This window comes from Crocodylus siamensis, chromosome 6 (assembly GCF_052110815.1).
Source record: "Crocodylus siamensis isolate JL-2025a chromosome 6, ASM5211081v1, whole genome shotgun sequence".
NCBI lineage: Eukaryota > Metazoa > Chordata > Crocodylia > Crocodylidae > Crocodylus > Crocodylus siamensis.
Window position 1 is genome coordinate 2,627,339 of NC_143400.1, and position 27,377 is coordinate 2,654,715.

The following is a 27,377-nucleotide window of genomic DNA, read 5'->3' on the forward strand; positions in this document are numbered from 1 at the left end:
ATTACATTGCTGGTCTAGTAGAAAGCATACTCGTTTAAAGTTGTGCAATGTTTGGTTATAATGTTGTTGGGCCGCCACCTGCTAGTAGGTAACTACTGTGACGTAATTGGGTTCGCTTAACATCGTTTCACTTAGTCGCATTTTTCAAGAACATAACTACGACATTAGGCGAGGTATAGTTGTATAAATGGTGCTCAGATACTTAAAAATAGAAATCAAAGTAACGGCTGGGGAAAGCTACTGGTAGAGCTGCTCTGAAACCAATGACCCATATAAATGTTGCGCTTAAATGATACTAAACTAAAAATATTACGTGAGATTTGAAAAACAAATGGAACCGGAAGATGATGTGCCTGGGCTGGAGCTGCACAGACAGAAGTGTTGGCTTAACAGTAACCCTGGCCCCAGGTATTGGCATAGCAAAGTCCTGTATAAACGACAAGTTGGGGAACTCGAGTTCCAGAGTTAGCACAAGGATTCAGGAAGAAAGCCTTTTGGGGGAGCCATCAGTGCTTAGAAAGACGCATTTTTTTCAGGTTTCAACCTATCACCATTTGCTGAGTCATGCGGTGGCCTCGGTCACAGTGGAATATACTGGGATGAATAAAGAAGCAGTTTTATGTAGCTAAGAAGTAGTGATGAGCTGGAGTAAGCAAAAGTGTAAGGTCTCCTGTTCCACTCGGCAGGTTATGATGGATCGTGTGTGATTCAAAGGCAGACACTACACTACAGTGATCAAATAAAGAATTCAGCATAACTTCAGCTGGCAATATGTAAATTATGCCCTTTGTTAGGGAATGCATTTCCAAGACTGCATTAGATTTTTTCTAGTATTACATCAAGCTACGCCTGATGGATATCAACGCTTTCGCATCAAAAATTGAGTGAAGGGGCACAGGAAAAAATACTTGCCATGCAATAAAAGACTGGATAGAGCGAGGCAGGAGAAAGATATCCAGTCAGGTTGGTTCATTGTGGGGTAGCGGATGCATGCATCTCACCAGTGCAGGAACAAGTAAACAGCTGAAAAGCGTGCCTTCAAGGGGGGAGAGAATTCAATCATAAATGCAGAAACCTTTATCTAGGATTTGTACCATTTGCGCACACATGCTAAAAGATGACTTGCTAAGTGTTAATTCCCAGTTTCAGATAGAAGCCAGAGATTTCTGTCAGAAGTCTTTGCAAGCCTATACTACTAAGGGATAAATGAAGTGGAAGAGCTGAGAACTAATAATATGCTGTGACATACTAGGGAGTTGCCTGTCAAGGGTGCATATGACACTTAGAAAATAATGGGCCTGGTCATGACTCTAGTTCACCCATTTTTCTAGGAATAAAGATTTCTCCCTGCACAAGCTGACAATAATAAAGTATAATTAATACAAATTACCAGTAGTATAAAGTAATGTAGTTCAACAGATCTTTTCAGTTTTTACCCAGGTTTGACCTTGTTCAAAGGCCTGAAGAGACCAAAAACTTAAAAGTAAATGAAACCACAACCCCTTGAGCTGGGCAGAAAGGCACCGTCTGAAAAGCCAGGGCTGGTCACACGGAAGTATTTTGGAGCTACACAGATATCCTCGTGGACAATGGGTGGCCATCTTGCATGTGAGACAGGAGCACCAGCCATTTATTGTTTTAAGATGCACTTTTGTTCCGTATAAATATCACTTGCTTTATAAAAGCTGGCTGGCTTTATTCTGACTGGATTTATTCTGTATCATAAATCCTGTAAATCCTGCCGTTGCTCCAAGAGGATCAGAACGGGAGGTGCTGCAATGAAGTTGGACCCGCTGAGGTGGCCACACTGAATTACAGGGAAGTGGAGGCAGAGGGAGGAAATTACAGGATTCAGTCTGAAGAAAAGGGGATGCCAGAGACATGAAGGTCAGAGGTGCATTTAACCCCAGCTCTGTAACTCCCACTCTGTCTGGTGGTATATATGCAATGGCAATTCTGTTTTAGTTCCACATAAATCTCTGGCAACCTATTCAACATCTAGCCTCAGGCAATGGTTGTAGTCAGTTATTGTTAAAAAAAAAAAAAAAAAAAAAATCCTGGTAATGAGTGAACCTCATGCTAACACAAAAATAATGAAAAATCAACCTAGGTGAAGATATTAACACATTTCTAGTGTTCTTTGTAGTTTGTCTAGAAACTAAATTGGGCTAGGAAGCAGTTCAGCTGACACAAGGGATGGTAGCATCGGAGACATCGGTTGATACATATCCGGGTCACGTGAATGAGTTAAGCTGATGCAGGCATGCAGTTGTACACCCAAAAACAGAAAACTCCATCTTTTATTTTTTTGCATCTGGTCCCATTCATCTTCAGCCATCTGGCAACCTAGGTACTCAAGTAGACAGGTTGACTGTGGGCACAAAAGGGAGAGAGCAAGAATAGGAGCATGCCTCCAACATCAAGGCAAATCAAGGAATAATGAAGAGTAAAAGAGTTCATTATATGTAGGACCTTAAAACTTCCAAACTCTCCTATAGTTACCAATGCCAAAGAGTATCTGACATTAAAATCTGCCAGGGCAGAAAGTTGGAAAGCTAGAAAAAACTATTGTGAGGCTTGGTGACCTCTTCCACATAGCGTGCTGCGTGCTTGCACTTCAGGCACTCAGTGAATCACTTATGAGTACGACTGTTCATGAAAAGTGGGTTTTTCTTGTGGAACCTGTCCTCGATTCCTCGGTGTGATATAAACCTCAGGCTCACACGGTTATATTTTGGGAAGAGAGGCTTGGTGGTGAAGGGAAGTCTTTGCATAGTTTTGGCAATTAGGTTGTCTAATGTGGGGCCCTGCACCACAAAATTGGTCCAAACTCAGGGATGGACTCAGAATTACACATCCTATTACAAAGGATAGACTCCTTCCACACGCCCCTTGGTGACCAAGGGTGAAATCCTGCCCCTCTTCTGTACTTGTGTATAGAGTGCATAAGGAGCCTTATTTTGACAAAACAAGGAGCATCAAGGGAAGTTGAAGTTAGATATTAGGAAGAATTTTCTCACTAAAGGATACTAAACCACCGAAACAGGTTGCCCAGAGGGGTTGTTGAAGCTCAATCCTTGGAGACCCAGGTGGACAAAGCCTTGGCTGGGATGGGGTTGGAGCTGGTCCTTCCTTGAGCAGGGGGTTGAACTAGATGTGACCTCCTGAGCTCCCTTCAGCCTTCATTTTCTATGATTTTCCTCCGCACAAGCCTTTGGTAAAATCCCTCAGTAACACAACACAGCCCTCACCTGGGCAGTGGTCTAAGGGTCCTAGATTGCAGGTTGTAGGGTGAATATTTTTCCACAGCCAGTTGGTTCAGATCTAGGGGCAGCAGCAAGCACTGAACTCATTATAGTCTTGCTAATCCTCAGTCAGTGCACCGTATACCCTCGATGTCTGTGTGGGCCCCTCCATCTCTGTTTTTACATCCCTTTCTTGACCATCCTGTGCAACCTAATCAAGAGGAAATCCTAGCGTGTAGTTAGAAATGAAGGTGAAAACAGGTAGATTTCTTAACTCTGTGTGCTGCTTTTAGGCTGTGTGTTTATTAGGATGCACCCAACGAGGATTGTGCAGGAGCAAGAGGAATTTATTCTGAACAAAGTGCTTGTCAGAGGTTTCCCTCTGAAAAGGCAGGTCACAGAACGCTCTCTATTAAAATTAATGCCCATTATGAACATGGAAATTGAGCGTTTGATGCAGTAGTTGGCAGCACTCGCTGATCTGAAGCCCCAGGTGATCCCGGTCTTGTGTTCAGGCACTGGAGGGTCCAGGATTTCCTGCAGTCTGTAAACATCCTTGGGAAAGAAGAGCTAATTGTTTCTGAAACAAAACCCCTTTTGTTCTTGTAGCAAATATCTTGCAAACAGTACTTGAGTGAGATCTCTCCCTAAGACTGTCCTGCAGCAGAAACAGGGAAAGTATCACTTCCAACCTGAACATTTTCTCTCCATGTGGTTATAATTTGAAAGCACTATGTACCGTTCCGTCTGGTTGGTCTGCTTTGACTCTCAAAAGCTTTTGCACAGTGCTGAGCAGGTGAGCATAATTTTCTCTCTGACCTTGTAGCCAGCTTGCTTAGGTTTCTTTTAAGCATCTGGACACCAGCTTCCTACTAACAGGAATGTATCAATGAGAATGAAACATGCTCCTCTTCATGCACCAATTTTGAGTCGGTGTTGTTGTTCCCTGATCCATCTTGTGCCGAATGTGACTTAGGAAGTTGGGTGGAGCTAGGGAGTGACGTGCAAACACTGGCCAGTATTCTTCAGACAGTGGCATTCTGTTGAGCCCTTCTGATGCATGCTTTCCAGTCCTTACACCAGGGGTGGGCAGATCCAGCTGACTGCCAGACTCCATTTCCCAGCAGCCCCTGCCAGCATGACTGAAACCGGTCTCCATGGAGACCCTGGCTGCAGCCTGGCTGTGATAACTCAAGGCTGGGGTTGCCATGGCTACTGGCCCCAGCCGCACTGGCAGGGGGTGCTCTGGAGCTGTGGGGGCTAGGGCAGCGCCACGATCTGCAGCCTGCATGCTCCAAGCAGGGGTGCGCGGGCAGTGGATAGCGGCTCTGCCCCGGCTGCTTGCAGCGGTGACAGCGTGGTCCCGAGCCGGGGCAGAGCTGCAATCCACTGCCTGCGCACCCCTGCCCAGAGTGTGTAGGCTGCAGATGGGGGCTCTGCTGTGGCCCTGAGCAAGCTACCTCCGCTGCAAGATCCCAGCAGCTCTGGAGCAACTCCCTGCCCTGCCGCATACCCTGCCACAATGGCTGGGGCCAGTCTCCATGGCAACCCCAGCCTTGCCTTGTCAGGGTGCAGCTGGGGTCTCCATGGCACCCAGCCCCAGCCACGTGGGCAGGGGTGGCTGGGAAATGGAGTTTGCTGCTGGCCGAACTTTGCCCGCCCCTACCTTACACCCTGGGATGTTCCTTGTCCGGTCCTGGACTACCATATCAGCTGATTATTCCAGTTCTCCAGGTCACGTTGAGACCAGCCCTAGCAAACGTTTTTGGGAGAGCAGCTTTTTCAGTCTTGTCTTTGAGATTTTTGAGAAATGATTACACTTACTTCCTCTGAAGGAGACAGTCATGGGGCGTGGCTTGTATGTCTTGACACCAGACCATAATTATCATCGTTTAGTCTTCGTATCATGGCAGAGCTTCAAGGGGCCTCTTGGGGTCGTGGTCTTATTGAGATGTACCCAAAGTGGGTATAAAATTAAAACGGGTTTGCCCAAAAAGCTTGAAATTATACAGGAGTCATTTGAAAGTTGTACGACACAGAAGAAGAAAAGTGCAACAGCAAAGGAGTGAAAGGCAAAACTATACTGTGCTGATTTTACATTTCAGAGTTCATTAATTTTAGCTTGTACACTTGATATAAAATTGTAAGTTATACAACTGTATGTACTTCGCTGTCACGCTCTGTAAATGCATCCCAGTGGAAAAAATGCACAGCATTGGTGTATTGATCCAAGGCACTTTGCAGCCAAATGCATTTCTAACACCATTTATTTCTTTCTTGAAATGGCAAGCAGGATCTACACAAGCCCGAAAGCCACTCCCAAGACCTCACGCTCCAGACTCCATTGTAACGTTTCCTGCTGTACAAAATAGTAAATAATTTGCCGAAGGTCTAGCTCCACATCAAAGGAGTTGTCGCAGAGAGAAAGTTTAGAAGTGACAGCTCATTGTGCATAGAAGTTTAGAATAGCTCAGGAGGGTACTTGCTGTCTTCTAACCCTTGAGGTACAAAGCCACTTTCATACTTGAGTTATCCAAATCATGAGTGTTTAAATGGATGGATGGGCTTAGTTTCTTTTAAACATTTTTAAAAAATGTCCAGAAGTGAAAAATCGACAGGTGAGCAAGCTTTTAAAATGGCTCCCTATCCTTCTGGTTCTGTTCCCCTGGAGTCTTATCACTTAATTAAAATAGTATTGCTTCACTTTTTTGTTTTATATTACAGTGCCACTAAAACCCAGTCGAGTTTGACTCCACATTTTGCTGTTTATGGGGTGAGCTAATCCAGACTCCAAATTGCTTACCATCCCAACAAATAAAGCAAGATGGGGAACTGAGGCAGAGAGTCTGCAAGTAGTTTTATTTTACAGCGTTAGAAAGGGAACCTTTTGAGTAGGGAATTGAATTCAGATTTTTGGAGTCCCCTGGCAGCATTTAGCCTCCATACTGACTCCTCTTTCTATTTGCAGCTTTTTTTATAATATTTCTCTGTCTTGCCACATTACGTGCTGCAAAATAATGACTTGGGATTAAATGGAGACATGTTTCTTTTTATTGCATCAAACAAACTGCAAACCAAGGTGATGGGAAGCAGCCTGGGCCTAGCATGAGACTTAGCAATGTTTCCATCCAACTTGCCATAGCTCATCTTCTGGTGGGTTCATTTTCTCTGGATCCCTGAGATTAAACTGACAGGCGAAAGCACTTCTCTTGCAAGTGGTGGCGCATGCTAGTGAGATGGACAACGTGCCAAACAGCCATGGGTAGGACATGAAATGCCCTACAAAGCAGTGTTGTTATCAAATGGCGTTCTTCTCTGAATTACACTCTAGTAGAAATGTCTGCAATGAATTCCTGGACTGTATGAGGACACCACCAGGCTTGACAACTACAGGCTTAATTGGGCGTTTGCAGGTACCAGCAGTGGTTAAGGGGGACCCACCTCAGCGCAGGTTTGATTCTTGTGCAGGTTGCAGTGCTCCCGAGTACAACCACCGCATAGCACCATGGCGGGGTGCAGTGTGTGAGACAGCCAAGAACTGCCGCTTTGTCTTTGTCCCTGGATGCAAAATGGGAGGTCTAATAATTTCATTCCCACTGTTGCTTGTGTGACTACACTGGTGTGGGACATGCTGTCAGTTGAAGGTAACTGTGCAGTAGATACAGCTGATTTAATTAATGGTAGTTAATTAACCATGGACTGTCGTGTACTGGGCTTCCAGCCATTGCTAAAGACCTCTGGTCGGAGGTGGTTCAAAAAGAGAAAACATCACAATTCTTAAATCCACAGGAGTGCCAGCTTTGGTTGACCTTGTTCAGTAAGAGGGGCAAGGCTTTGATGCAGCCTGGTATGCAGCGTGCACTGGAAATGTTCCTTTTGAAAGGTATGTTATCCACCAACGTTTTTATTGGTGACAAAAATCCCTTTTACCAGTGGAAAAAAGCTCCAGGGAAACAGCCACTATATATAGCAGGTGATTAATTAACTGGTAGAACTGTGTGCTTCTGGTGAAGGTCAAGACCCTTGTGTTGCAGAAAGAGCGCTCTTTAACTAATATTTCTTTACCGTGTTGTGAAATCATAGCCTTTGTGTTTTATTGTTTGTTTGTTCTCACTCTCCAGTCCTAAGACAGCTACTTCATTATTAAGAGGCTGCCATTCTCAGCTGTGGAAATCAGGATAAGCTACACAACAAGAGTAATTGGCCCTCATAAATAATCTCCCTTCTCTGATGGCTCCTGCTCCTGCTGTGCATATTATGCATGCCAGGAGCAAGAAGACGTTATGCAGCTTAATAATCCAATTCAAACAATACAAAATATTAATATGTAGGTTTTATAAAACAGTTTAGTTTGGCAGTAGGCAAATCTCTTCCAGAGGCTTGGAGACTTGGGACCAGCTCATTCCCTGTCCCCGTCTGGGACTTCACAGCATCCACCCATGTGAGGATGAAACCCCCTGCTCCTAACTGCTCTTCTCCACACGTCGGCAGACCAGGTTCTCTGGGTAGATGCGATCTCTTTTATTAGACCAACTAAATAGTTGGAAAAAATTTTCTTTGCAAGTTTTCAGGCACAAACGCCCTTCTTCAGGCACGTGCAGAGTCTCAGCTACAACCAGCAACCCTTCTCCTCACGCACTTTTGTCTAATCCAAACCCTTGCAGAAATGAGGTTGGGTTACACAAAGTAACCTCCGTATTTGTCTGCCTCCCTTCTATTTCCCTTGCTTACTGTGATATAATACTGTTGGTTTCATACTGCTTTATTGGAGCTGTTTTCATTCTGCTGGAGATTGTAAAGTTAGCCTCCCAGGTCAACAACCATCTTCTCAACCCCCCTGAAGTCACTTTGTGAGTGGGAGGTGTATTTGCTCTTCAAGAACTTCACACAGGAATGAAAAGAATTTGTTCCTTAATTAGACGGTTCCAGTCTCATCAGTAAGTATAGTATTAATCAAATTTCTGCGTCCAAGAGATGCCTACTGAGGCAGTTATGTGATGAACAATAAAATGTACCTTCACCTTAAAATAGTTTCACAGAGAGACAAAAATACTTCCTTTGTGACGTAAGGATGATTTATAAGGGTTATTTAGAAGTAGATGCAAGCTAATATCTCCTCCCCCTCCCCCCCATCCATCTGTCTAATTTCAGATTTAATTTCTGATTTCCAAGACACTTTGGCAAAATTTTCCAAAATTACTATCAGTTTTAGGTTCTTAATTTTCTGGGCATCCAGTTTGAGCTCCCCTTGAGGAACTTGATTTTCAGCCCAGAACGAGCACTCTGTCTCTGACAATCGGAGCCCTTTAAGGTTTCTCAGAATGACATTTTAACACACTAGTTTCTTTTCAACATGGAGGCTGCTAGCCCTGTGACAAGTAGCACAATTTTTTACCTCTTTTTTAACACAAAAAGCAAATGTCTAACTAGATTAAATTTAATGTCCTTTCTGTACGTGATGACTGCACCAGGCTTTGAACACCCAGTGTCTGATGACAAATGCAGAAGTAGTTAGAACAAAGCAGTCATGCACAACATCACCTTCTGGTACAGTAATTACTGTCTTGTAAAAATTTGGATCATGTTGATGTTTCAAATGTGTCTTAATTTCTCAATGAATCTTCGGACTAGTATGTCATCTTGCAGCATATATCCACCAAACCCCACCTCCCTCAAATTGCTGCTCTTCACATCTTCACCTTCTCTCAAGGTCTTGCTAGAAGTATTTCTATATCGGTAACCCGAATATGCTTCTTGGACACCATCCCAGTTATTGAGCCGAATTAGGAATGAAAGAAATGGAAGCTGTTGAATGAGTTTTGGTGCCGCCCGAGTTGTTCAGTATAGACTCTACTGGAGCGTTCACTTTCTCATGGCATATACTAGCGTTTCATAGCATTCAGTAAGGGCATGTCTCGTTGAGCTACCCTTTCGTGGCACAGTGACTTGATGAAGAAGCTAAGCAGAATGCTTCCAGGTTGCTCACTGTTGTCTTTGTCATCCCGAGGCATTTTCTGAGGCAGAGTCGTGCTCAGACCCAAGACATTATGACAACCAAATAAAAGTCATCTGTTTTGTCTAGCGTGGCAAAGCTGCTAGTTTCTGTGCGATTGCCTTCTGCATTTCCAGAAAGCGTACCCAAGCTATTTGGGGCTGGGGGGCGGGAGAATGCAAGCTTGACAAGGTGATCCAGAGCCAAAAGTGAATTTATCAGAGGCTCCATAATAGCTTTTAAAATGGCATTTTAGGCCTGTGGGTAGGGGACGGACAGCCATTGGACTTTCCTTCCGTCAAGGAGTATCTCTTCTTGGTGAGCTTGTTTTGGCTATCGTATTCATTTATCTGGAATCCAATGACAAGCATATTTGACAGGGATTTATCTGAAAAGATTCCTGACATTGTATACATTTTGCAAAGAAAATCTATTTTCCTTCACTCTTATGCCAAGGAGGAAAAACCCTGTTCAGACTTGTGGAGCTGGTAGAGTTAAGGGATGATTGAAGTAAAATGTGAATGTTTAATGTGAATAGCAAGCGAAAACCCTCTAATAGGTTGCTCTACTCTCCCCCCTCCCCCCGACTTATTAGAATACCTTGCTGTCAGGGACTGTCATCCTTTACGATGTACATAAACTATTGCAACAGGGCTTCCAAACTGCCTGGGGTGTTACTTTGAGAGAGAATGTATTATTATTATTATTATTATAGTTAGTTTTTTCTTCTAAGCTTTGAATAGGAAACCATTACTCAAGTGGCTAGTTGCAAAGCCTGTGCCAGGAGGTGACTGAGCAGATGTGAGCTGAACTAAAAAGGTATTTAGATGTTGTAGAAATACACTGATATTAAACAATGTCATCCAAGTCTAAATACCTCCAACAAACTTTGAGGCATCACACTTCCTCTCTCATCATTAATCCATAGGAAATGTCCTGTCCCTCAGCATCCCTGTGCTTGAAGTGACTGTCATTTGTACTAGTCAGAAATATCACCCTCAGCAATACTTTGTTGTATAGGAGATGATTTTTTGCTATTTCTCCTGCTCTGTGTGACTACAGATGCATGTTTTTATATATTGCCCTTATGTGAACTATAGTATCAATGAGTGGTTTAAGTGAATTTGAAAACATGTATTTTTTTTTTCAATCTTTTTAGAATAAAAACATGTCCTGAAATCTGCTGCTCACTGTGTTGGAGTGGAGTTGTAAGGCCTCCTAAGTTTATGGAGAAGCACTCTCAGGCTTGGTATGAAGAGCAACTTTTAAAGTGCAGTTTTCACCCGGCAGATCTGAGGAATTAAGTCCTCGCATTTCCTGGAAACCCTTACAATCCCACACCTGCCACTTGTTGGGGTGTTCTTGTTTGGTTTTTGAAATACTCTGTGTTGCAGCACATAAATATTAGCCACATTTTTCCAGGTAATTCATAGACTCGTAGGCACTAGGGCTGGAAGAGACCTCAGAAGATCTTCAAGTCCAGCCCCATGCCCCAGGGGCAGGAAGTCAGCAGGATGTGAGATATTATATCTCTTTACTTGCTTTAGAGTTGAAGGTCAGCTGCATCAAAAAATGCAGTCAGAAGCTAATACACATGCGGTGGCAGAAGTGTCTTGACTTCTCCCCAAAGGACTTGCCATCCTTGCCTTCATTGCACTGCTCCGTATGAAACACACTTAGCAAAGGCAGGTCTTTGGGTCAGCCATAGGAAAGGAACAATTTCTGATGTTTCTTAAAGGCAAATCTGTGTTTGTGTTACTGTTGTGCTATCTTTTAACTGTTTTCTGTTTACTTTGATCTCTTCTGCTTGCTGTTTAGGAAGGAAGAAAAGTGCATGAACACACCCAGCAAAGATCTTACAAAACGATGTCTTTTGAAGGAGTAGGGCTTTGTCGCAGCGATGGTGTGCTGGATGAAACGCCTTCTTCAGCGCTCACTGCTATATTCATCTAGGATATACAGATTGTACTGCTCTGATGCTATGGAACTCCACTTGACTTGGACTGCAAGTTCAGTCCTGTAATGTCAAGTCCAAGAGCCCATTTTCATGGAAATAGGAAAGATAAAATATTGATACATCGTGTTTTCCCCTTCTTTCATGGTGCTTAACTTCTTCTTGTGCAAAAAAGAATAAATGCAAAGTTACCAAAGAGAGAGATGTGAGCATGCTGGAAGGCATATCCAGTGAATGATAGGAAGCCAAGTAATGAGGACACTTCCTCTTTGGTGCAGAATGGTTCATGAACCCTGTGTTTCAAGGCTTATCGTTATTCCCTGAATAGCCTTCTCACCTTCATCCACTAAAGCTTACAAACAGGTTAAGGGGGAGTATGATTGCTAGCAATGCACAAGCGTTTTCAGCTAGAGCTATGTTCAAACGGAACGAATCCAGGGCTTGTTTCGGAGTTGGCAGTCTTGGAGGTTGCAGCTCTATCTGCAACTCACCCACGCAGTAGCACGCATTAGGAACCAAATTATTCATACCGAGGCTAACAGTGATTGGAGTCAGACCCACGGCAGTCTTGGAGCCAAGTCCTTGGCAGGGGGAGGACAGAAATTGCATTTTGATTGTGGGGTCTTCCTCATGCTGTGGGAAATGTTAGCTGTAGTTTAAAGTGGTCAGGGTATGTGGGGGACACTTACAGTGCAGGGTGAGAAATGTATTGCTTAAAGGAAGCTGTCAGGGTGAAAATAATTTACTTTAAAAACCAGATTGCTTTTCCTGTGTTGCTAATAGCACTTTTAATATTAAAAAATGAAAGTAATTTAAGAAGCTATTTACCTCTCCCTATTCACGCTGCCTATTTACTTTTTCAACTTCATTTAGATTGGATAACGAAAATAAATTATTTGAGTCCACTTACGATTGTAGACGTGTTCCTCTTGTGAGTCCCCTTCACTAGCACAAATGCTAAAATATTTGTTTTGCAAACATTGTTCAGTGAATCCAAACAAAAACTGTTTCCTTTGAAATAAAACTGCATGAAATATTTCTGCAAATATAGCTTAACTTGGGTAAATAGCTGCCGATGTACCTTGGGAGTTCACGGGAGTTGCAAAACAGTCCCTAACCACTGTACTGCAAGATTTAACTTTGATTCAGAATATCTAACGGGGAATTTTCTGCTTCTCTTTACAGATAAGCCACAATAACTGTATTCTGTAGTGTGTGTATTATAGAATAAGATTTCATTTTTTCTCTGCTGTGAAGCATCACTTGGGAGAAGATTGTGTGTTGAAAGCTACCTGTTCTGTGGTGCAGTCCAAGTGCGGTGGCCTCTACGACTATTTCTAATTGTGTTTTTGGTTTCGTTTATACTGTTCAACCTTGTCTCTTCGAATCAATACTGTGGAAGAAATCTACAATACCTAGTTTGGAACAGTTTTGCTAAGGGATGACACTGCCTTTGTCTTGTGTATAAAGTACTGAAACCCCAGTTCCAGTTGATTGGCTGATAAGAAGTAAAGTAATTCTTGTATTAAAATAAAATGAACCAGGTTTGAGTGTTACATTACTAGATTCAGGAGTGTAGGTTGTAGCCGTGTCGGTCTGTCATTTCTGAGGAGGGCTGGAAGAACAGGACATTTGCATTGCTGCAGAGCCTGATAAACAGTTTCATTTTAAATGTTGATGGGATTGCCAAAAAAGATTTGCCAACCTATTCAGAAGCTCAGTAAATCCTGAAACCTCTTAAATAATTCTTTAGTCTGTTTACTTTGTTGGCTTTTTATGAGCTTGTTCTTCCCTGTTGTTTGGGCAAGGAAGTGTCCAACACTGCAGATTTTGCTCTTTGGTTCCTGTTTTGAATCAGTTGAAAAAAGCATGTCGCTTTCTATAGTTTTTCACAGATATTAGGGGCTGGAAGGAACCTCTCAGGATCATCCAGTCCAGCCTCCCCCACCCCCCTTGCTGTGAGCAGGAAAGGCCGCTGGGGTCAGATGTCCCCAGCAAGGTGAGCGTCCAGGCATTTTTTGAAGATGCCCAGAGTAGGTGATTGTACCTCATCTGGGTGGAGTCTATTCCAGAGCCTGGACACTTGAGTTGTAAAGAAGTTTTTCTTTATTCATAGATGTTAGGGGCTGAAAGGGACCTTCCAAGTTCATTGGGTCCCTTCCCCTGGGCAGTCCTGGTGAACAGACATTCTCCCAGTCCCCGATGTACGCCCTTGTATACTTATAGTCTGCCACCAAGTCCCCTCTGAGTCTTCTCTTCTCGCAGCCCTGGTTTCTCCCAGTGTGTGGGGATAGGCGGGGGGCTGCGCCAGGCACGCAATAGTGCTGGGAGGGAGCTACAGCGGAATTTGGGGGGGCTGCACCCCCCTCCATAGCCTCTGCTCACAGCCCTGCCCCAACCAAGAAGAGCCCAGCTCCAGCCTGCAGCTGCAGCCTGCCCACTCGTCCCGCACAGATCTGGGGGGCACATCCCCCCCCCACCACCAACAAGCCATGCCTCTGTCCCACACCCCACTCCAGCTGGGCAGCACCAGCACCTGCCCCTGCCCCTTCCCTCACCATGGTGGGGTTGATCTGTGCCTTCACGCCCCTTCCCTCCCCTTCCACCATAGCAGACGTACCAGCTGGAGGCAGCTCTCCACACTATATTGGAAATTGAATTGGTATTGGTATTGGCTGATATGCTGCCTTAAAAATTGGATATCAGTGTTGGCCCTAAAAATCTCTATCGTGCACCTGTAACTATTGTAAATGATCTTGAATATTGAAATGACAGAGAATAGATGAATTTTGTGATTTTTGTTTTCCAAAGCAGAGCCTTAATCCCCACCCTTACTTTTAATACCCTTTTAGTTGGGTATGAATTAATTGTTTTGGAGCATAAAGTTCCTTTTAAAAAATAAAGAGGTCTTTGCAAGGCAAGCATGATGGATACCATGGTATCCCTAAAAGAAGCAGCCATTAGTGAAAGTCCATATAAGCACATAAAAACAAAGTGTGCTTTTGATTAATTATATAATGCAATGGTGTATTTATATCATTCGTATTTTTATTTATGAAAAATAATCTGCAAGTTTGCGGTATTTGCTCTAGAAACTTGGTGTAACTATAATACACAGGGGTTTCACCTTATTATCGTTCTCATTCTTTGCCAGATGACAGTTTCCCACATGGTGCAGTATGTGCATGGTCTCTGCTGGGTCTATCTATGCTCTTATCTACTTGATTCTTATTGAGTCAGTTTTAAAGACTTAGAACAGCTTGACATGCCAGTATAGATCTGGCCATAATAGAGCAATTTTAATTTACTTCTGTAATTCTGCTGCTTCACAGAAGGATGAATGGTGTGTAGAGGAAACATTCCCAGTAACTCCAGTGGGATGTTGCTGAAATCCTTGCTCCTGCCCCGTAGGAGCACTTCAAATTATCGCCAAATGGTATCTGTTGCGTTGTATGTAATAAAACAGTGCGAGGTATGTTTTTCCGCATTCCCAGAGCAGAAGACTCGCAAGAGAGATTAGAAGACAACTGCTAACAACATCTGTTTAAACCGCCTGCTCCTTTTTGTTAAAGCAAAGGAAAGGGGAAAGGCTTATGGAGGTAAAAACCTTTGGTGGAGGGGAGCAGCCTTACTGGTTGAAATTCCTCCCTTTTCCTGTCAGTACAAGTTTTAGTTTTATAGAGGCATCCATGCCCAGTTGCAAGAGAGAATTTTTGCCATGTCCATGTGTAGACATCTCCTATGGAGCAGTTTTCGGAGCAACTTTGGTTCTGGAAAAATAGATGCCCGAATATGATGGGGTATGACTATAGGTAGGAGAAGCCCTGCTTCAAAAGCAGCGTACGGGCACACAGAGCACAAAATATAACTTTTCATGGTGAGGGGGGTGTTGTTTCTCCAGAGGGTGTATAATGCATGGGAGTGAGATGCTGCTTACCCATCCTCAGGGCATGCAGTGCCTGACCTGTACATAATGGATTTGTGTAGCCAAGTGGCTCTCAACTGGGGAGCAGTGAACCCCTTCTAGGGATGCCACCATCACCTGCCCTGTGCATTTTCTGGGGAGGCAGATTGGGACACGGCTGTGGCCAGGGCATGCTTTGGGGCCACGGTCCTTCCCGGTCTGACACTACGCTCTCCTCCTGAAAACGGGTGCGTTGGAGGGGGTGTCCCGTGCCTGCTCTGTTTCTGGGAGGAGCATCAGCCCTTTGCAGTGCTAGGTCCAGAGGCAGGATTCCCCTGGCAGCCGCTACTTCGTTAAGGCCTTACGGCCTGGATCTACGGACCGATCGGTGGCAGCTGTGGGAGGGTTAATGCAGTGCAATAAGGTGAGTGAGGGTGAGATCCTGGGTGAGCCACTGCACTTGAGACCCTGCCCAACTCTCCCACCCCCCCTTCCGGGCTCATCACAACACCTCAACACCTTTCCCCCTTCCCTGCCCACAGCACAGCCCTACTGGCCACACCTCTGGGTTACACGTGAGTTTGGGATTTAGGGATGCTTCCTTTGAAGTGGCATCAGCCCTGCCAACCGTTTTCAGTTTCTCCCTCCATGTACGATAGCTGCATCGGTGACTACAAGTGGATGCAGGGGGAAAGTCCTAAATGCCTCATTTTCTGGTCAGATGCCTCTGTCTTAGGCCAATGGCTCTCCACTGAGGTGCCATGAAAAAAAGTCAAGGAGTGGTGCCTCGAGCCTGAAAGGGTTGGGAATCGCTCGTGTACGCTGGGACGGGCTGTGCCTCATCAATTGGGATGTTTCGCTGAAGCTTTTAGAAACGCCAAGATAAAAGGAAGAGCTGTATTTTCAAGAGAGGAAAACCTGATTGCTGGGAAGGAAAACAAGAAACCGTTGTTATCAATACGCAGCAGCCGAGGCTTTCTAGACCGGCAAACAAAATGGGCTTCCGTGACATGCTGCAGAGATCTATGCAGAGGCATAGTTAATGCCTTATCAGGTTACCAAGTAATTTCCACATCCTCCCCTTTCTGTCCCATAAGTCAGTATAATGCCAGCAGTGAATAGGATTTTAATAATCATCCCTGAAGTGCGCTGATAGTAAATGCAGTGTGAAGCTTCCAAGCATGTAAACGAACACAGCTGCAAATCCTGAAAAACCAGACCTCTGTTATCTGTAGCGATCAAAGAGCCCGATCAGGCATTTTGGTTTCAACATCCTCTCTTGCCTTCAAGGCCAAATTTGGGGCTTCGTAATATTGCAGAAGATCGAAGCCTTTTTTCATATGATGCTGCGTGAAGCTAAAATGCTGAAACTAAAGGACAAGAAAATACTCTTGATATGACTCGGCTCTTAGTGTAAAGTCAGCGAGGAGTAGCGGCAGTTAGCTCCATGGCTGCTGCCCTGAAATCTCGAGTTCAGAGGCGCATCGTCATCACAGTGCTGACCTGAGGCTTCAAAGGTGTCGGGAAGAGGAGAAGGAAAGTTGGGAAAGAAGAAAATCTTTGTAGAAAGAGAAGTACATTTCACCGTGCAGCCTTCCCACACTCTTTTCATTTTGAACCAAAGGTGATTTCCATTTGAATATTGTTCTTTTGTTAATGTACTGTCTACAAATACTATCATTTCTTTGTCAGAGTAATGACATACCTGCCTGCATACATACTGAGCATGCAATTTTATGCTTGTTAGACTTTGAATAGTAGGAGCTATGATGGTACAGGTTTTGTAATGAAATTATTGTCTGCCAGCCTCGTTATAACTGTCATTAGCTGTCATCAATTGTAAAACATTTCGGGGTGGTTAAAAAGTGGAACAAAACACCAGCTGTAACATTGAGTTGGTAATAAGCTTCTAACAAAATTCTGCGAGTGGTCACTTCATTATGTTTTATGCAGTTGTATTAAAAATTCTCCATTTTTCACTGCTACGAGAATATTTGAGAGAGAGCCCTGATATATGGCAAGACTCTTCTTAAAATAAAAGGCGGGACACCTCAGTTTGCACACTGATACCACACAGCCTAATAAAAACCATTAGTTTGGTGATTCGGAGTAAGGAACATTTCATATAGAGCCAGCGGCAGTGTTTGTGCTGCAGCAACCTGAGCTTTCCTCGGGCAGCTCCCCCGCGAGCTTTGACTAGACCCGCTGCTAGTTAGCTTGTGAGATCATAACCCATCGTGCTCATGTGAGGTACGAGGTGCTGACGTGAATTTTAGGAGAACCCATCTGTGAAACTAACTTCTGTAAAGAGGGCCGAGTTGTTATCTGGGCAGCGGCAGAGTCCACCACGTTAACTACCAAACTGGCAGCAACATGGGCGATGCAATTAAAACTGGACAAACGATCCGGGATGAGTTGGGTTCGTTGCTGTTGCTGGTGACTTACTTTTTTTTTCATTCCCCTCCCTCTCCCCAGCTGATCATTTGAATACATATGAATATGACCATGAATTGTGAAAGTTGTACAGGTGGTTGCATGCATGAATATTCATTCAGATATTAAATGAAGATGCATTATTCATGATCCATTGCTGGTAATCATGAAATATTTAGAAAAGATTAAATTCATCTTTTTGAAGAGGAGCAAACACAAAGCCTAGGCACCATTGTAGTCCCGTAAGGTCTATGTAACATTTAAGCACCCCTTCCCTCCAACAGGCCTTTTGTCGAGGACTCGATTTCCTACCCTATCCCCTCTCTTCCCCCTTCTCAAAAAGACTAACTGTACAGAGGCCATTATTCACAGTTAATCATTCAGTTGGCTCCGAGTGCTGTACAGTGAAGCAGTCTGCATGGTTACAGCAAGGATAAATGATTTCTGATAACATTTTCCTTCCGCGTTCGTGATTCTGTCGGATCAAATCAAATCAGTCCCGAGGCCACGCTAACCATTGGGGCACCTTTGTAGCAATAACTTTCCTCCCTTCTTCCCGGTGCTTTGCACTCCTTGTACTATCAGCCCGTTGTAATCCCATCCAGTCTTTGGCGGTGGTGCTCCAGCTTGAGGGTCTTCCTCTCACTCATCCGCAGCACCCCAGGATGGGGCTGGTAAGGGAGATGATTCTGATGGATCTCTTGTTGCTACTGTTTCTCATCAATTTTTCTTTCTACTTTGCCAAGTGTCTCCTGAGCAGAGAGCTGGTTCGTGTTGCTGCTACTTGTAATTTTTGTTATTCACACTTGGTTGGGTACCGATTGAAAAAAATTTGAGTTTATACTAACTCGACAGGGCACATTTATTTTCTGTCTTTCAGATTTCAAACTGTAGTGTTATGACGCTCTAGATTTCATGAGGTTCTTTCTCGTCCAGGATGGGATTCATGGATAATTGAGCAGCCAGTTAGTAAGCGACTGGCATTTGGATTTTCATTTTTGTCTAGGATTTTGCATTATGGGATGTAGTAGAAAACCGCCCCTTGTTTAATTTGATTGAAATGGATGATCACAGAAAAGCTTGGTTTTTTCAACAAATGACTGACTTTACAAAATATTTAACGAAGCTATTTAATACTAGATTGTCTTGAATATCCAGCACAGCTTCTCCCAAGAAATCTAATTATCAGTATATTACAGTGAACAAGTTAAATGCCAGTTAAACCTTTTTTGAGCAGGGAAGAGAGACAGTCCAGTGGATGCCATTTGAAATCAGAGATGAAAAAGCCTGGGAACATTTCATCTTCCCTTCCGGTCTAGAGTTCTTCCGTGCAGTCTGCCACAAGTGCTTTGTTCCATCAAATTTTAAATTACTCAAGCAACCAGTCGCCTTGGGACTGCTCCTAATATTCAGCTTAAAATGTTCCCTTTTGTTAATTTTGTATCTTCGTTCATCTTTAGACTATTTCATACCTTCCTAACACTTCTTGGCATCCTTAAGGTGAGCTTATCTTTATGCAAGACTACCTTTTTGGTCCCTCGTTAGCACCATCGTAACTGATTAACTGCACCCGCTGGTGTTTGCAACTGCCCTCACAAAAGAGATCTTCCTTCTGTCTCAAAACGTTTGTGTCATTACATTGGCTGAAGCTCAAAGATGACTTGTCCTTTTGACATGCCAGCCTCTATTGCTGGAGCTTGCCGTTTATAAATAATTCTTTTTTTTAACCCACTTTCTGTACTAATTACAGATATGCAGTTGCCCTAAAAGCCAAAGCGTCCAAAAGGATTCTGACATGAAGACCTTATTCCTTCTAATGAGGAGTTTTGATTTTGGGTTCAGGCTGTACAACCAACTTCAAAGTCTTGGAGAAAACAGCTTCTTGTGCAATTAGATTTCTTGACCACTAGATGTGGAAATGAATCTACACGTGTAACACGGACAGCTCAGTACAAGACTCCAAATAGTTTGTTATCTGTTAAGTTTAGCATAAAAATAAATGAGATAGAAAACAGAAACTGGGAAGGTGATCCTTTAGTGAACCTCTTTCTCACTGCTTTTACAGCCTTTCACCCACAACAGCATGCAAGTCAGTTCAGCGGCATAGCGTACAACTGCCTGTCATTCTTTGGTTTTGGAGCAGTTTCCACATATAGTCTCACACAGAGTGCATTGCAGTGGTCTAGTTCAAAGTTTAAAAAATAGGCAAAAAGCTGTAGGAGGGCTTAGTCTAAAGAGAATGGCTGCAGCTTTATAGTCATGCAGAGAGAAAAAAGAGCTCTTGGCCATGCTGAGTAACAAACACAAAAACCACTCTTATTACTAAGGTTCCTGAATTAGAATCATAGAAAGTGCAGGTTGGCAGGGGCCTCGGGAGGTCACATCTAGTGCAGCTCCCTGCTCCAAGCGGGACCAGCCCCAGCTCCATCATCCCAGCCAAGGCTTTGTCTGCCCAGGCCTTAAAAACCTCCATGGATGGAAAGCTCCCAGCCTCTCTGGGGAGCCTGTTCCAGTTCTTTACTACCCTCCTAGTGAAAGTTTGTCCTAATTTCTAGCCTCAACTTCCCGTGCTGCAGCTGGAGCCCATTGCTCCTTGTCCTGTCGTCTGCCCCCACTGAGATCAGCCCAGCTCCAGCCTCTTTGCAGCCCCCCTGCAGGGAGGTGAAGGCTGCTATTCAGTCCCCCTCAGTCTTCTCTTTTCTAGACTAAATCAGCCGAGTTCCCTCAGCCTCTCCACCCAAGTGACATCCCTCAGCCCCATAACCATTTTTATTTCCCTCTCCTGGACTCTCCAACTTGCCTGCATCCTTTCTGTAGTGAGGGACCCACAACTGGACACTAGACTCCAGACGTGGCCTCATCAGTACCACTGAATCTGTTAGGAAAAGGTGACACACTTCCTCAGTCAGGATAGTTGACAGAGGTGCCGTGCAAAAACAAGTGAAATTAGTGGAAAAATTCACTTGAGGGCTTAGATCAGGCCTGTAATTCTCACAGGTCCTTCAGATTGCTTCCCACAACCTATTAGCACCAGACTGCTAGCATTCATCTAGTCAGTGCAGAGTTACTAGTGAAACGGTGAACTCAATTTGGTTCATTGGCTTTGAGGTGTTTTTCCCCTGATTATTTTTAATTTTTTGGAAAGGGCCTGTCATTAGCCTTTCCAGCAGGCAAAGCACAGTATGCTAATACCTATAATTTCTGCTGGTGTAAAAGATAACCTGGCTCCCCCTCCATCCTGATGGATGCTGCAATGAGCTATCATTGCAGCAAATGTGGCTGTACTTGACGATCTAGCAGCTGTCATTAGTAACAAGTAACTTGGAATTTAGATGGTGGCACATACCTTAGTACCCAGTGTCACAAAGCCTTTTTAAAATTAACTCAGTTATTGAACCCAATACTTCTCTAGAGATTAGCAGCAATTAATTCAGTGACAGGAAATTGCTCTTTGAAAGGCGTGTTCCCTGCAGGTCATTAATAATTTCAGGAATCTAAATTATGTTCATTATTGAAAAATAACAAGCAGGAATTTATAAGGGATGTGACAGTGGCAGAATGCCCGGGACCCATTTCTGTCTGGTGGCAGTGAGCACAGATGGTAGTACCGTTAGGCATTAGCAAGGCATTTGTCCATATCCTTCCCAAAAAGGGCACCAAATGCTGAAGTGACTGGAATTTGAGCAAATGAGCAAATTCGTAGCTCAGAGAATGGTGAGAGGCTCTGCACACCCTTTGTTTCTTATTTATTTTAGTAAGCTGTGGGGGTCTTGGACCCTTTGTAGAATTAAACCCTCTGGGAGACGCTGCTCAGAACACTGGAGGCATGTCGACACGTGCACACTTAATGTGCATTAGCCTGATTTAAGTCGCATTTAAGGGTGCATGTCTACATACATGTGCCCTTAATGTTTCTTAAAAATGGTAACTTAAGGCTCTTCAAGCCTAAATTTGATACCTGCATAAAGCAGGCAACAAATTTCTGTGCAAATAGCTAAATTGCATTAGCAAACATGTAGGCATGCTAATGCGCGCTAACTGGTATGTGTCCATTGACTTAGGACTACCTTTAGTCTAGTCCTAAGTCAGTCTGTACACCAGTGTTAATGCACATTAGCACATGCACGTGTGGACATGCACTGGGATACTAGACTGGTGTGATCTAGAAGGGTGCCCTTCTAGGTAGCTGCACTTTGGTATTGGAGGCATCTGCTGTAGTGCCCCAAACCAGACATGGTATTTCCTTGTAAGAAGACAGTAAGTAGCAAAGCCAGACAGGATTTAGAGGTGAGGAATGAAATGATGAAGGGGTTCGAATGCAAGTAGGAAGGAAATACATTTGTTTCATTTGGAGAAAACGTAATTGTGGAGAGGGCTGCATGACTGCACCTGGGAGGCTGCCAAAAGTAAGAGTGAGATGCATTGATCTTTCTTGGTGCAGAGGGTAGGACGTGAGTCGGTGGGTTTAAACCACAGCAAAACAGATTATAATCAGCAGATCTCCAGGAGAGGGGGGGAATCTACAACTCTAAGAACAATGGAACAAGCTGCCCCAAGAAGTTGTGGGCACGTCTTCATTATTATTCTTTATTATTTATACTTCTTTATTGGTACTTCTTTATTCTTCAGTCTAATGAAGGGTGTTTGTGCCTGAAAGCTTGCTAAGAAGAATTTTTCGAACTATTTGAGTTGATCTAATAAAAGATATCAGATTTACCCAAAGAACCTTCTCGTTTTTATTGGAGGTTTTCAAGAAGAGGCTGGATAGACACCTGGCTGAGAAGGTTTTGGAACAGTGAATCGTCCATCAAAGCAGCACTTGGCTTACCCTTCCAGTCTTGAGTCTACCGTCTACTTGGGGACCAGCATGAGCTTCTGCAGGTTACACCCACCACAGGGGCAGGGGCAGACCCAGCGCCAGAATTGGGAAGATGGCGTAAATGTGGCCTTTTATATCCTCTGGATCTGAGGATCAAGCTCACGGTTTTCCAAAGGGAAGCAAACTCCAGTTCAGAGAGATCCCAAGCTCCAAAGAGTTTGTTGATGAAGATTACAGCTATAGATGCTGAAATGTGCATTTTTGTTTGTTTCCCTCTATTTGAATGGATTGGATAAACTGCTCAAGAAAAAAAAAATAACTATTAGAAAATAGCATTTTGTCTGCCGTGCATTTTGGGCTGGAATACAATGGATGTTGACATATAAAGTCCAGAGTCAATTGTCGGTTATGATACCTGGCAGAGAAAGTTGATACCAGATTTCCAAATATGATTTTAAACATCATTTCACTGTCAAGCAAAGTCGAGGGAGCTCTCAAAATAGAAGGAGTTTCTCCTGCGTGTGCAGTTTTTGTAAACTGCAGTGGGCAGGTCACGCAGCGGCAGTCGTGCCCCAGAATTTTGCTTGGTTTTATACAATGGTCTTGGCTGAAGGCTCCATGGCCATGAACTGAATAATGAATGTTCCTTAGTCATTTGTGACTGTACTGAATCCTTTCAAAAACTGCCTTGCTTGATTCAAGCAGTACAAAAAGGAAGGAAAAAAAGAAAGAAAAAAACAGTTCTCATTTTGCATTTCTTCTCCAAGAAAAGGAAAAGCAGCATCGAGTATCATTCCCCCCGCATTCTTCATATCCTAGGAGAAGAGATTAAGTTTTGTCATTGCAGTCCATTGACCTTCGCCATAATCCACATGTTGGAAGAAGCGGCAGCTTGAAAATACTGGCTCTTTATCTCCCACTTTTACTGAGGTTGTCTCGGGACTGGGCTGGATGAGTTTTTGGCTTTCCATCTTTTTTGGAAGATCTCTTCCCATTCATTCATAGACTCCTGCCTAGTGCAAACTCTTCCCAGTGTGCCTTCTATGTTTTGTGCACTCTTTGTAGGCCTGGCAGTTGCAGCTAGCCTACAATTGTCTGCCAGTCTTGCAACGCTGAGGGCTTGGGTGTTAAAAGCCCCAGAACACTTGGTATGCCTCGTACGTGGAAGAGTGCGAGTGATTTCGAAATAGTGGGTGGACCGGCAGACGCTGCCAGCTCCTAGCAAATGTTTATGATTGTCCTGGCCTTGGTCCATGTTGGGGGTAGACTGGCTTGTGGTTCCAGTCACTTGAAAGGAGGTGAACGAAATATCTGGAAGAGCAGCCAGTCAGCGAGACTGATGTGCTGAATGGAGAAGGCCAGACCCCGGGAGGAGAGAGGGAACAAGACGGGGAGGCACCGGAGCGGGAGTTGGCAGTGGGAAGGACGGCCCAGGAGAATATGGCACCCGCGAGTGACGGTGGATATTGCAGCTTTTCTACCGACTGGTGGTGCGTTTTCTCTTGGGGCTGTAGAGACCAGCATTAGACTTGCAGGGCCTGCCACAGCAGTCACGGGTGTATGTGGCATGAGGGGCTACTGCACTAACAGGCTGTTTCCTTCCGTCACGTTTCTGTTGCAGTGCAAGCGACCGTTTCTTGTAGTGGTATTGGACTCCATGATTGAGAAGGGAGCACTGCTTTGCCCCAAACCTTTGGGAGCCTTAGCAGGAGTCAGGACAGTTGTAGGTCTTCGTATCCTGCTTGTGGATGTCTTCGAAGCACAGTTTTGAGCACCCTACTCTTATCTCCCTGCCTGCAATTTGCCCACATGGGATGTCCTTCGGGATGTGCCCATCTTCCATCCTGCCGAGATGGCCAAGCCAAGGCACAGAAGCAGAATAGCATTTTAACATGCAGAAGTTCGAATGAGCCAGGTTTCACTCCTCGTTACTGGTCGACTTACTCCTTTGATGGCTTATATTGTTAATAATGTAACAATGACCCACTCCTTTTGGACTGTCAGCCGGCGTTGGACCCCAGTCTGGCAGCGCATACCCCTACCACTTCTAGTACAAAGAAACTGCTTAGCTGACCGCGCTTGGCAGCGTGCAGCCAACAGAGGGAGACGCGGCATTACGGTACACAGTGCTCATGCCCGGGCACCAGTTTGAGCTTTTTTCCTTTGCTAATTAATCTCATATCTGAAATGATTTGTCTTATGGGAGGAGTTTCATTTTGAAAAATTGGGCTGTTCCCTGGCATGTGGTGCCCTAGAGGCATTTGTGGTGTGCACAGCCTTGAAAGCTGATTTTTTTTTAAAAATTTTTTTTACTTGTTCAGTGCTTTTATTCCCCCCTTCCTGGAGCCTGAGATTCAGTGAGGCATTGGACAGTGGAACTGGAAAGCTGACAGCAGGTCTGAGCTGAGGTGGGGCACGGAGATGGCGGAGGTAGATCAAACCTCCAACTGAAGGCCAGCTGGGTTTCGGTGCAGCCTGCTAGTGTTTGTGCCACAGCTTCATGTACGGTCTGCAGAGAGGAATCCTGAATGCCGTTAACCGTCCCAGTGTTCATTTTGCTGCTAAATACCTCTTTTCCTTTCATGTTCATCTTTTTCTGGCAGCAGTAAGATAACTCAAAACACATTTAAATAAATAGTCTCCTTTTTAATTCTCAGTGTTCAAGAAGCACTTTAAAACATTAAGCCTATAATCATCCCAAATATTTGTTAGGATGAGCTTGGACTAGGTTGGGGGTTTTTTTCATTTAATCCTCCACTGTGTTTGCATTTCTAGTTTGCTGTAGCTGTTCATGCGGGACCTGCCCTGCTCTGTGTTTCTAAGAACAGCCCCAAGCTGGGGTTCTAGTGTGAGCGTGAAACTCTTTGGTAATATATGGATGTCCAAGAAGTGAAGCTGAGAGCCATGTTGCCACGTGGCATAATTCAGATTTTACTAGGTCTGTGATCAGTAATTCATAAGTGTTAGCAAATCCTCCGAGACTTAATTCTCCAATGCAGCACAAAACACAGCTGCTGATTCCATTAAGAAGCTGTCCCAATTTAGAAAAATGAGCTTGCAAGGGGGGGAAATGACTTCTGGGGGAACTGGGCTTGCTTAGTCTAGAGAAGAGGAGACTGAGAGGAGGCTTAATAGCAGCCTTCAACTACCTGGAGGGGGCTTCAAGAGAGGCTGGAGCTGGGCTGGTCTCAGTGGGGGCAGACGACAGAACAAGGAGCAATGGGCTCCGGCTGCAGCACGGGAAGTTGAGGTTAGACGTCAGGAAGAATTTTGTCAGTAGGAGGGTAGTACCCAGAGAAGTTGTGGAGTCTCCATCCTTGGAGATTTTGAAGACCCAGCTACAGCGTGGGACTAGCCAGCGGGCACTCCCCACACTGTAGCACCCTTGTGCCCCAGCCAGCCCTGGCCACCTTTTACATGCGTTTCCATTTACGTGCATAAGATAGTACTTGTCCTGAACAGGACTGTGTTACAGCAGAGTTAATTTACTGCTTCCTAAGATGGGTGCATATGTAGATGGTAGCGCTTTACTGTGGAGATAGGTAATTAGTCAGCACTGTAGCAAGTGCACATGTAGCTGCACCCAAGAGCCATATCCAGATGAGCACAGATGTGTGGTTTGTGATGCCACAGACCCCTCTGCGGCACCACACATGCAGGTGTTCCCTGCACTGCTGCCTTGTAGCATGGCTGGCGGTTGACCTCGGGAGAACCCAGGGTCAAAAATACCCATGCCAAAAACCGGGGCAGCGCATGTCACCCAAAACTGGCTGGCCGGAGCTATACTCCAGCTGCCCGCTGGGCTTCCTGGCGCAGCTGCAGCCATGGGAGGTCCCCAGGACCCCAGCCAGCACAGTTACTGGCCCCAGCCTCCCCTACCCCACCCGGGCTAACCCGTTGCGTGCCAGAGCATGTGTGGCATGGGCATTCCCCAGGGACAGGTGTGTCACTGCTAATTGTCCCCAGGGAAACAAACGTCCACACTCATCCGGACACGTCCCAGGAGAGCAAACTAAATCCTCCAGGAGGTTGTTTTTCTATATGCTTTATATATAAGGGGGTGAAGGGAGGAACTCTTGAGATGAGCTCTTGCTTCCAGTTTGCCATTTTGAGACTATAACTGTAAATTTGGTAGTTTTTCTATCTGATGGTGACTTATTAAAAAATAAAATTCTGGTAGTTCCACTGGTTCCCAAGATACAAGGACTATTTGAAATGCATGCATTTCCTTTGGACTTCTTACTTGAAAACACTAGCCGGGTACCAAAAAACATACTAGGGAATAGCAGGCAACACTTTCTGTCTTCAGTGCTGTTCTGTATTTATTGTATTTTCTCTCTTGTCTCTTTTATTTGGTCCTAATAATAACATGGCTTGCCCACTAGCTGGAAAATTAACTTTCATGGGTGTTGCTAACACTCACTGGCTAAGTTTCCCAGCTTGTTTTCTGACCAATCAGTTCGATGCTTGTACACCTCTTAAGCATCATCTCATTTAATTTTCTGAAATTTTTCCTGGCTTTGTTAGCATCTCTCTTGTAATCACTGGCAACGTTGGAACAGAATGGTTTTCTGACAGATCCTATCACTGGGGGAGCATGTCAGACCAAATAAAATCGCTTCTACAAGAACCAATTTAGGACTAACAGCCTTGGAGAGCAAATCAATTTGTATCGTTTCCTTATTTTCCACATATTAAATGCAAATGTCTACATTACAGAAATAGCATGGCTGAGACTTTAAAAGCACATAAGTGAGGAAATTCAAAGGTCTGGTTCCTCTAACAACAATAACTCCTCTGCTTTGTGTTTATATTGGATTTTTCTTTCTGCATCTGGTGCTATATTTAATGTACTCTTTTGGATATGTGAGTTGTTAATTTTGTGTATGTAAATATATTTGTTATAAAAAGGAAACATGGAATTTCGATGGGGGAGATTCTGTTGCTTGTTAAGTCTGTCTGGGTATAGTTATATAAGCACACGGTTGAATGACTGACTGTTAAGATAAATGACATTTCTGTTTCAGACA

General features: G+C 44.3%; 1 protein-coding gene across 3 annotated transcripts in view; it reads left to right on the top strand.

The window, feature by feature from the left end:
• The window catches only part of LOC149860434 (leucine-rich repeat and fibronectin type III domain-containing protein 1-like protein), a 172,118-nt gene that overhangs the window by 86,859 nt on the left and 57,882 nt on the right, over nucleotides 1-27,377 (top strand). The window contains exon 3 of one of the 3 annotated variants that reach the window (XM_090053270.1): nucleotides 22,274-24,466. The exons of the other annotated variants lie outside the window; for them this stretch is intronic. The gene's annotated coding sequence lies outside the window, so the exon portion shown is untranslated. The remainder of the gene's footprint in view (nucleotides 1-22,273; nucleotides 24,467-27,377) is intronic. 3 annotated transcript variants of the gene reach the window in all.